This window comes from Capra hircus, chromosome 18 (assembly GCF_001704415.2).
Source record: "Capra hircus breed San Clemente chromosome 18, ASM170441v1, whole genome shotgun sequence".
Taxonomy (NCBI): Eukaryota; Metazoa; Chordata; class Mammalia; order Artiodactyla; family Bovidae; genus Capra; species Capra hircus.
The window spans coordinates 62,113,765-62,123,954 of NC_030825.1; the positions used below are offsets into that span (position 1 = coordinate 62,113,765).

The 10,190-nt window shown below is 40.8% G+C and overlaps 1 pseudogene; it reads right to left on the reverse strand.

The window, feature by feature from the left end:
* LOC106503854 lies at nucleotides 6,544–9,394 on the reverse strand (annotated as a pseudogene).

Below are 10,190 nucleotides of genomic sequence, written 5' to 3' on the forward strand. Positions count from 1 at the left end.
TCATAGTAAAGCAATCAAAGCCCAGATCAAGGGGATAAGGGCACAGACCTCCGGACCAACCTCACCAACCAAGTTGCAGACACCAGGAGGAAGACTAACTAGGTTCCTGTAGCTGTCAAAATGGAGATCACAGACAGAAAACTGGACAAAATGAGATGAGAAAGGAATAGGTTATAGAGAGCAAAGCAACATCAAACCCTACAAGAACCACTAAATGAAGAGAAGATAGGCAATCTAATGATTACTTCTTGCTTTTAGTCATCTTAAGTGGAGACAAGAGACATTTTCACAAATCGTAGGCTCCTGACAATTCTTTAATCCACTTCTTTTCAAACATGTTTCTGAGAATGTTCTGTTAGATGTTTCAATCTAAAAATCATAAATGATAGTGACAGAAAACTAATCAGAAACTGAGGACACATAAGACAGTGTTTTAGGAAGTGGATTACAATAACATAAACTTAATAAAGTGCTCATTCTTAAGAAATTAAATAAGAAGAGAGCCTTTTAAAAATATGGTTGAAACACAGGGAAGTGTACTCATAGCTCTGTGGAGACCAAAGTGGTTCAGAAATCAATAGAATGGGGAAGACTGGAGATCTCTTCAAGAAAATTGATATACCAAGGCAACTTTTCATACAAAGATGGGCACAATAAAGGACAGAAATGGTATGGACCTAACAGAAGTGGAAAATATTAAGAAAAAGGGAGAAGAATACAAGGGGATATATACAAAAAAGATCATAATGACCAATATAACCAGGATGGTGTGATGACTCACCTAGAGACAGACATCCTGGAGTCTGAAGTCAAGTGGGCCATGGGAAGGAACACTATGAATAAAGCTAGTGGAGGTGATAGAATTCCAGTTGAGCTGTTTCAAGTCCTAAAAGATGATGTTGCTCAAGTGCTGCACACAGTATGCCAGCTAATTTGGAAAACAGCAGTGGCCACAGGACTGGAAAAGGTCAGTTTTCATTCCAATCCCAAAGAAAGGCAATGCCAAAGAATGATGAAATTACCACACGATTGCACTCATTTCACATGCTACCAAAGTAAGGTTCAAAATTCTCCAAGCGTGGGGTCAACAGTATGTGAACCGAGAACTTCCAGATGTTCAAGCTGGATTTAGAAAAGGCAGAGGGACCAGAGATTAAATTGCCAACATCTGTTCAATCATAGAAAAAGTGAGAGAGTTCCAGAAAAACATCTACTTATTCTTTATTGACTATGCGACAGTCTTTGACGGTGTGGATCAAAACAAAGTGTGGAAAATTCTTAACAAGATGGGAGTGAATACCAGACCACCTTACCTGCCTCCTGAGAAATATGTAGGCAAGTCAAGAAGAGACAGTACTGGAGATGGAAGAATGAACTAGTTCCAAACTGGGAAAGGAATATGTCAAGACTGCCTATTTTCAACCTGCTTATTTAACTGATATGCAGAGTACATCATGCAGGAGCTCTTGGCTCGGTCCCTGGGTTGGGAAGATTCCCTAGAGAAGGGAATGGCTACCCAGTCCAGTATTCTGGCCTGAAGAAGTCCATGGATTGTATTGTCCATAGGGTCACAAAGAGTTGGTCAGAACTGAGTGCCTTTCACTTTCACTTTTCATCATGTGAAATGTCGGGCTTGAAGAAGCACAAACTGGAATCAAGACGGGAGAAATATCAATAACCTCAGATATACAGAAGACATGACCCTAATCGCAGAAAGCAAAGAGGAGCTGAAGAATCTCTTGATGAAACTGAAAGAGAGGAGTGAAAAAGTTGGCTTCCAACTCAGCATTTAGAAAACGAAGATCATGGCATCCGGTCCCATCACTTCCTGGCAAATAGATGGGAAGACAATCAAAACAGTGACAGACTGTATTTTCTTGGGCTTCAAAATCACTGCAGATGTTGACTTCAACCATGAAAGTGGGAAACGCTTGCTCCTTGGAAGGAAAGCTATGAGCAATGTAGACAGCATGACAAAAAATAGAGACATTCCTTTGCAAACAAATGTCTGTGTACTCAAAGATATGGTTTTTCCAGTAGTCATGCATGGATGCGAGAGTTGAACCATAAAGAAGGCTGAGCGTCAAAGAACTGATGCTTTTGAACTGTGGTGTTGGAGGATTCTTGAGAGTCTCTTAGACTGCAAGGAGATCACACCACTCCATTCTAAAGGAAATCAATCCTGAATATTCGTTGGAAGGACTGATGCTAAAGCTGAAGATTTGACCATCTGATGTGAAGAACTGATGCATTGGAAAACATCCTGATGATGGGTAAGACTGAGGGCAGGAGGAGAAGGGGACGACAGAGGATGAGATGGTTGGATGGCATCACTGACTCAATGAACATGAGTTTGAGGAGGGTCTGGGTGTTGGTGATAGACATGGAAGCCTGGCATGCTGTAGTGCATGGGGTCCGAAAGAGTTGGACATGACTGAGCGATGGAACTGAACTGATTGATAGGTATAATTGATTCTCTTTGTGATACAGTAGTACAAAATTGTAAAACAGATATATTACAATTAGAACTTTTTAAACTAATTTCTTTATATAATTGAGACATTTTAATAACTTGAATCAAGTATTAATAATATGGTGCAAAATGTGCTAAGCATTTATGCTAGTTCATTTTAAAATTCTATGAGGTAATTGAATATAGTAAACATTTTTGGATTTTAGAATTGAGGCAAATACACTTAAGATATTTAATATGAGATCATATAAGGAAAAGAGAAACTTTGTAGTCAACCTGAGATGTGCATCCTTTCATTTTCAGGAGATTTTGCTTTCTGTAGTGAAAAAAGTTTTTGAGTTTGAAATTTCTTTAGAAGGTCCACTAGCTCCCAGTGGATAGGAAGTTATAAATCAGAAAACACAAACCTGTCCCCAGTATTCCTAGAAATTTAGCAGTTTGTCTACCACTTCACTCACACATTTTTGGCTAGAGGCACAAAGAAACTTTAAAAGGACTGTCATACTGTTACTCAAAATGTGCAGTTTTCCTAGGACCCCCAAGAAATGGAAGAGCCACCAACGAACGCAGGTTCAAGAGGAGACTTTTAGTTCACACTGTGACGAAGGAAAGTATTCACTGGAGATGAATTTATGAATGATTTAAGAGACAGAATAGGGCAGGTGATACATTTCTATGATAGCAGTGGATACAAACCCAGGTTTCCCAAAATCATTTCCACTGAAGATGATCTTCCAAAACCACCTGACGAAGGATGACTTCCTCCCTGCTCCTTGGACCTCTTATCTGAGTCATCATCTCCATCCATTCATACATACCTGGGAATATGGCTGTTGTCTCCATTCTCCTTATACTCCTGGGATCGTTCAATTGCTCCAGAAAGGTGATCAGTCCAGCTTAGAGCCCACAAGACTTGTTCATCAGAGAAAAGAATATTTGTGTTGTCAGAGACTCATCAGTGTCCAATCCAATATGTGTTCAGTTGAGACGAGAACGCAAGGGACAATGTTAATACAGCCTGGAAAATGATTTTCCCAAATCCTTTATTCAAATCACCTATATAACGCCAACAAATACATAACATCAGATCCTGATATACTGGTCAAGTACTACGAAGGCAATGTAAGCGTGTAACTGTGAAATTAAGAAAAGGCGTGACTATTTAATACTACAGAGCTTATACAATTACCACCAACCTAGAATGCAGTAATAGGTTACAGTGAAGGATGTCAGATTCATGATCTCCAAACAAGAAGATTTAACTTTGGGACCAGGGACCAGGCCCCAGGGTTGATCGCTCAAGAGCATTTGAGTTTTATTAAAGTGAAAAAGGGACAGAGAAGTTTCTGACATAGACATCAGAAGGGGGTGGAGTGTGCCCCCCTTGCTAGTCTAAGCAAGGGAGCTATATACTTTTTTAATCAGTAATTACAAGAAATCAAAATAATGTCTCAAGTTTGTAAAAATTTTACCAGAACCACTCACACAATTTACATTTGAGGATAACAGGATTAGAACTTCACAATAGAAAGATCCTACCAGACCCAGACCCCTTTATTGACTATGTCAAAGCCTTTGACCGTGTGGATCACAACAAACTGTGGAAAATTCTTCAGGAGATGGGAACACCAGATCATCTGACCTGCCTTCTGAGATATCTGTATGCAGGTCGAGAAGCAACAGTTAGAACTGGACATGGGACAACAGACTGGTTCCAAATTGGGAAAGGAATACTCAACGCTGTATATTTTAACCCTGGTTACTTAACTTATATGCACAGTACATCATGAAAAATGTTGCGCTGGATGAAGCACAAGCTGGAATCAAGATTGCCAGGAGAAATATCCATAACCTCAGATATGCAGATGACTTATGGCAGAAAGCAAAGAAGAACTAAAGACCCTCTCGATGAAACTGAAAGAGGAAACCACTACAATATTGTAAAGTAATTATCCTCCAATTAAAATAAATAAAATTTAAAAACTACTATGTATAAGATAGATACATAACAAGGATATATTGTATAGCATAGGGAATTATACCCATTATCTTGTGATAACTTTTAATGGAGTATAATCTGTAAAAATACTGAATCACTATGGTATATACCTGAAAGTAATGTAATATTGTACATCAACTATACTTCAATTAAGAAAAGAATTCAGGACAAAATAAATAGAAGAGATGTTCTTTTTTTTTTTTTTTTTGGAAGAAGAGCTCAACTCAATGTAAATGAAGGTTCTTCTTTCTTAAAAAAAAAAAAGAAGAAACTGAAAGAGGAGAGTGAAAAAGTTGGCTTAAAACCCAACATTCAGAAAATGAAGATCATGGCATCTGGTCCCATCACTTCTTGGTAAATAGGTAGGGAAACAATCTAAGCAGTGATAGACTTCTTTTTTTTTGGTGGGGTGGGGCTCCAAAATACTGCAGATGGTGACTGCAGCCATGAAATTAAAAGACGGTTGCTCCTTGGAAGAAAAGTTATGACCAACCTAGACAGCATATTAAAAAGCAGAGACATTACTATGCCAACAAAGGTCCATCTAGTCAAAGATATGGTTTTTCCAGTAATCATGTGTAGATGTGAGAGTTGGATTGCAAAGAAAGCTGAACACCTAAGAATTGATGGTTTTGAACTGTGGTGTTGGAGAAGACTTTTGGAAGTCCCTTGGACTCGAAGGAAATCCAATCAGTCCATCTTAAAGGAAATAAGTTCTTAATATTCATTGGAAGGACGGATGCTGAAACTAAAACTCCAATACTTCGGCCAGCTGATGTGAAGAGCTGACTCATTTGAAAAGACCCTGATGCTGGGAAAGATTGCAGGCGAGAGGAGAAGGGGATGACAGAGGATGAGATGTTTGGATGCCATTACCCACTCAATGAACATGAGTTTGAGTAAACTCCGGGAATTGGTGATGGACAAGGAGGCCTGCTGTGCTGCGGTCCATGGCGTTGCAAATAGTCAGACAGGACTGTGTGACTGAACTGAAATGAACCAGACCCACTCCCATAATATAAATTCTAAGATATCAGGATTAGTCAGAAGGTTTTCAGGAAGGAGAAAGCGTCCTCAAGCAGGATACATTGTTGGTATAGAACCCCTAGTACAGAGTTTAAACTAAGTTGTTTTTTATTTAATCATCAGTTCTGGACTTAAAGAAAAAGCTATGTATCTAAGACACATAAAGACACCTAAAAAAGTCATTTTATGTGTCTAAGATCAAGGAATTAGGGGAAAAAAAGGTATTTGTCCTTTCCTCCTCCTTGAGAATTCCAGGCCCCTATATCCTCTTCGAGAGTCCCAAGCACCCCCTACTCCTCAGGCACCCTGGACTTCTTATCAACCTGACTAGGAATTGACTCTCACAGAAAGAGGCAGAGTACATCAAGGAAGAAAAAGCTTACCAGCATAATGAATTATCCTGAAGCCTTTCTTTCTAAAGTCATACATACCCATTTCCCCTAGTTAAAGGAGAGATTTCAAACTATTTTGGGAATCAGAAAATTTCAGAAACATTCTAGAAATGATGGAACTAAAACCCAGTGGATAGATAAGGGCTTCTGGAAGGAAGCTGTCCTCACACAAGCCAGCCAGGTTCCTATAGTTCTGTAACATCATGTTCCTGTACAATACCCGTTGAAAATTTTCTGAAAAACTCTGAACCACTGAGTTGAGTCACTGGCTTCCCATCTGGCTCATTGGTAAAGAATCTGCCTGCCAATGCTGGAGATGCAGCTTTAGTCTCAGGGTGGAGAGAATCCCTGAGATGAGAAATGGCAACCCACTGCAGAATTCTTGCCTGGAAAATCCCGTGGACAGAAGAGAGTTGGTTCTATGTATAGTGGCAGTTTTGCACTCTGTTTTGAATATCTAAATTGCATCCAGGTGCTAAGTCATCACTACATTTCCCAACGTCCCTAAAATCCCAACAGCAAACCACGTCCCAGTGGGAGTGAGGATATAAGTGACTCCCCATGCTGATCTCTCACAAAAAGAAATTTTTTTTCCAATTGGTTTCAATTGTTTATTAACTGACCAGATTACAAAAATAACCCTGGTAGATACCTTAGTTCATCCTTCTAATAAGCCTTTTGATCTGGTCTTCCCTGTTGCCAGCATCTCCACCTTGTACAAAATGGGCGGTCTTTTTGTTCATTCCACCTCGTGGAGAAGACAATTTAAAGGGCCACAGAAAGTTGTTTGCTTCTTTGAAACATTTTCCAACGGTATATATCTCATGAATCAGATCCTCCATGCAGATGATTCCATATTTCCCAAGAGATCGAGCAGTCAATGCATTGTCTGTCAGGGCAATTCTCTTTTTGTTGATTTTGCCATAACCACGCTTGTAGATCAATTCATTTACAGACTTCAGATTTGGGTACCTCCGTGCAATGGGGCTCCACAATTCTCAGCATGTTAACTGATGCCTAGTTGAGCTTCACAGAGATGCCACTGAAGATCTGCCAGAGGCGAAGGAGCTATAGCACCTTTCGAACCTTTGGGCTCACACTGTTGATACCTCTGATATTGATGACTGCAGGGAGCCAGCGTGAGGGACTCCGCCCATGGCAAAGGTCATGAGGAAGGAGGCTTTAGCATACGCAAAGGCAGGATCGAGCCTCAGGAAACCCCCTGTTCCCGAGCATCTACCCCCAAAACCAGAGTCTACCCACTTTCCTGTTTCATGCTCTCACCTACACCTCTGACTTAATGGGGGGCTGTTCCCCACTGGTTCTCTCAGAGAAGGAGTAAACTTGCAGCTCCAGTCAATAAAAATTCCTGGGCATGACAAGGGTGTCTCAGGTCAAACCTCTCTGCGGGAAGACTAGCTTGTGTGACAGGGTTATCCACACTCCTGCCACTATGCACATGATTGTTAACTACCTCTCAACCATAAACAGCACAGAGAGTTTGGAGTATTTTGAAAATCTTAATTAGCATAGGGCTTTTCTCATTGTTGAGTCAATGATCATCGCCAGGCCTCCATATCCTTAGGCACCTGGGAATATATTAATGTATTTGGAATATAGAAAAGGAAATATAGTAGCTTTTGATGTTAGCAATACTAGACTTTTTGAGTTAATGAATTTTCTCTTTTGTTATAGATCACTGTACTTTGTTATAAATCCCTGTGTCCTTGCTGTGTAAAAATGTAACTTTATCACTATCTTAAGACTAAATAGATTTTAAGGGGAACATTGGTGAAGGGTTTTCATTTGTTGGGTTGATGTTTGCTGCTAAATCTCCATATTCCCTGCCCTTATAATGAATATAACTAGCATATAGGAGAAATAAGTATTAACCTTTAAGATTAATCATGTTAAACCTTAGGCTAAGTAAATTCCTTTCTTAATTGTAACCCACTACACCCTCACCCTATAGGAATGCAATTTTATCTGGTACCTTCAGAGGGTGGTGCCTGGTTTAAGAAAAATCACCCCTGGAAAATGTTTTTGGTTGACTGACTGTTATCAGAAAGGAAGAATCATAAAATGTCAGCAGGCCTCATGGCCAGAAAATGAGGTAAAACCCCTAAGACCTTTTTTGTATACATTTATATGAAGCTCCTGATTTTGATAAAGGTCAGGACTGCTGACCCCAGTGTGACTTTAAAATTTCCATTTGTCTCTATGTGTAACAAAGGGTATATAAGCAAACCTAAAAAATAAAGAAATCGGATCAGTTTCTGGAAAGACTGATTCCCCCGTGTCGTTCTTTCTTTCCCCTTCTGGCTGAATTCCCATCTGGAGCGTGGATGCTATCCCACGAACACCAAGTTACTCAGCCTCTTTTTCTCCACTAATTTTCCTACTACACTATTTCTTTCTAATCTCCCTCTATATCTTTAATTAAGCAATTAATTCCTAGGACACTGACTCCGTCCCCACTTCAAATTACCCTGCATCCACCGGGGCTGGACCCTGGCAGATGACAAACGGCAATTTGGGTTCCGCGGGTACATAGAAGTTGCTGGCTTTTCGTGCCATCCTAGCCATTCAAATTTTAATTCTGTACATCTGCCTGTATTCCTTGTGGTGATGCTTAGCCTTTTCATAGATAAGCTTCCTCCTTGCCTTTCAAAGCATCTTTTGGGCAAACTTCTTTCTCAGATGCTTGATTTTACGCACTGCGAAATTCTTTCGCTTTTTCTTAAGGGTTTCTGGCACAGCAGGAAGCTTCTTTTTCTTCTGCACTCTCCATGGTTCCAGCCAGGAAAGACAAAAATAATATTTTCAACAGTTGCAAGTCGCTGACCCGTGTTGAGAATTCATCATGCTCCATAGAAAGTGTGGATGCAGACAACGGAGAAAAGACTCTGAGACACAAGGAAGTAGTCTAAAGGGCAGGTCTTCACTATTATAAGTAGAAATGGGAAAAAATAAGATGATAACAAATACCCAGGAAGAAAAATTAGGAGCGGAGAGCTAAAGGCTTGCATATTCTCATTTGGGCATTTCAGGAGAAAAAACAGACACAGCCCGAGACCCAGGATAGGACATTTACCTGAGAAGCTGCCATTTCCTCCTCTTTTTCCTCCTGCTCTGTCTTCTCTGGGGATGTTACACTGCAAACGCACTTCTGAGTTTTGAGAAAATACTTTGGAGGGCATCAACACAGCTCTTTAACCTGCAACCACTGCTCCTACAGACAGAAGGACCTTGAAAAGCTGAAAAGACCAACCTCTCCTGTCCTCTGTCTCAGGAGAGATTCAGGAAAAATCAATTCCTACCTGGAGACCAGCCTGTGAACTAATTTCTTGATTGTTCTCTCCCCACAGAGAGCTCCTAACACTCTACTCACACAGACGATGTGAGCTGACTGACTTCCCCGGTCCAAATCCAGCTAGACCAACCCTGCTGCCTCTCCTCAGACTGACTCCGGGGCTCAGCTCTCACAAATGGACCAGGAGCCATGTCCTTAACCCAGGCCTCTGCTTAGAATCTTCTGGAGCACTTCCTACACACCATACTGATGCTCCCACAGAGGCAACACTGAACTGTTGAGAGGGCATCAGTGAGGTCATTTCCTGACACTGGTCATGTGATCCTGATGGGAAACCAGAAGGAAACTACTTGGCTAAAGATTCTTTCTGAACCACTTCAATGAATACAAATCCCTCGCGGTCAGGTCCCCACTCTAAGATGTTGTGAACTGCAGGTTTACAGTGTGGTTGTGAAAGGAGTCATCAGCAAATCCCCCTTTTTTCTGATGTTTCTTCCCCTAAATCAATGTTCAGGAGTCCTGAGCTCAAAGCCTCACACTCACCACACCTAAGACTTCTATGCAGGGAAGGATTTGGGGCAGGAATTTCTGAGAGGTCTAAGCTAGGATCAGGCAGAGAAAACAGGAGTTCTTGCAGTTCAGCTTTTATAAGTTACCCTGAGTGAAGTGCCTCGGGCTCCCTAGGGTGACTGTGGATTAATCCATTCAAACCAGTCAAGGATTCTGGTGAGCACTGTGAGGGTGTTGAAAGGTTGCTGCTCAACCAAAAAAGACCCCTGGATTCTTGGCCTCCTGAGGAGAATAATTCAATCTGGAGCCAGAGATGAGGTTTGATCACTAGAGCTTTTGCGTAATAAAGTTTTATTAAAGTATAAAAGAGAGAGAGAAAGCTTCTGACACAGACATTAGAAGGGGAGAGAGTGCCCCCTCACTAGTGTTAGCAAAGGAGTTATATACTTTTAATTATTACACTGAATCAAAAGAATG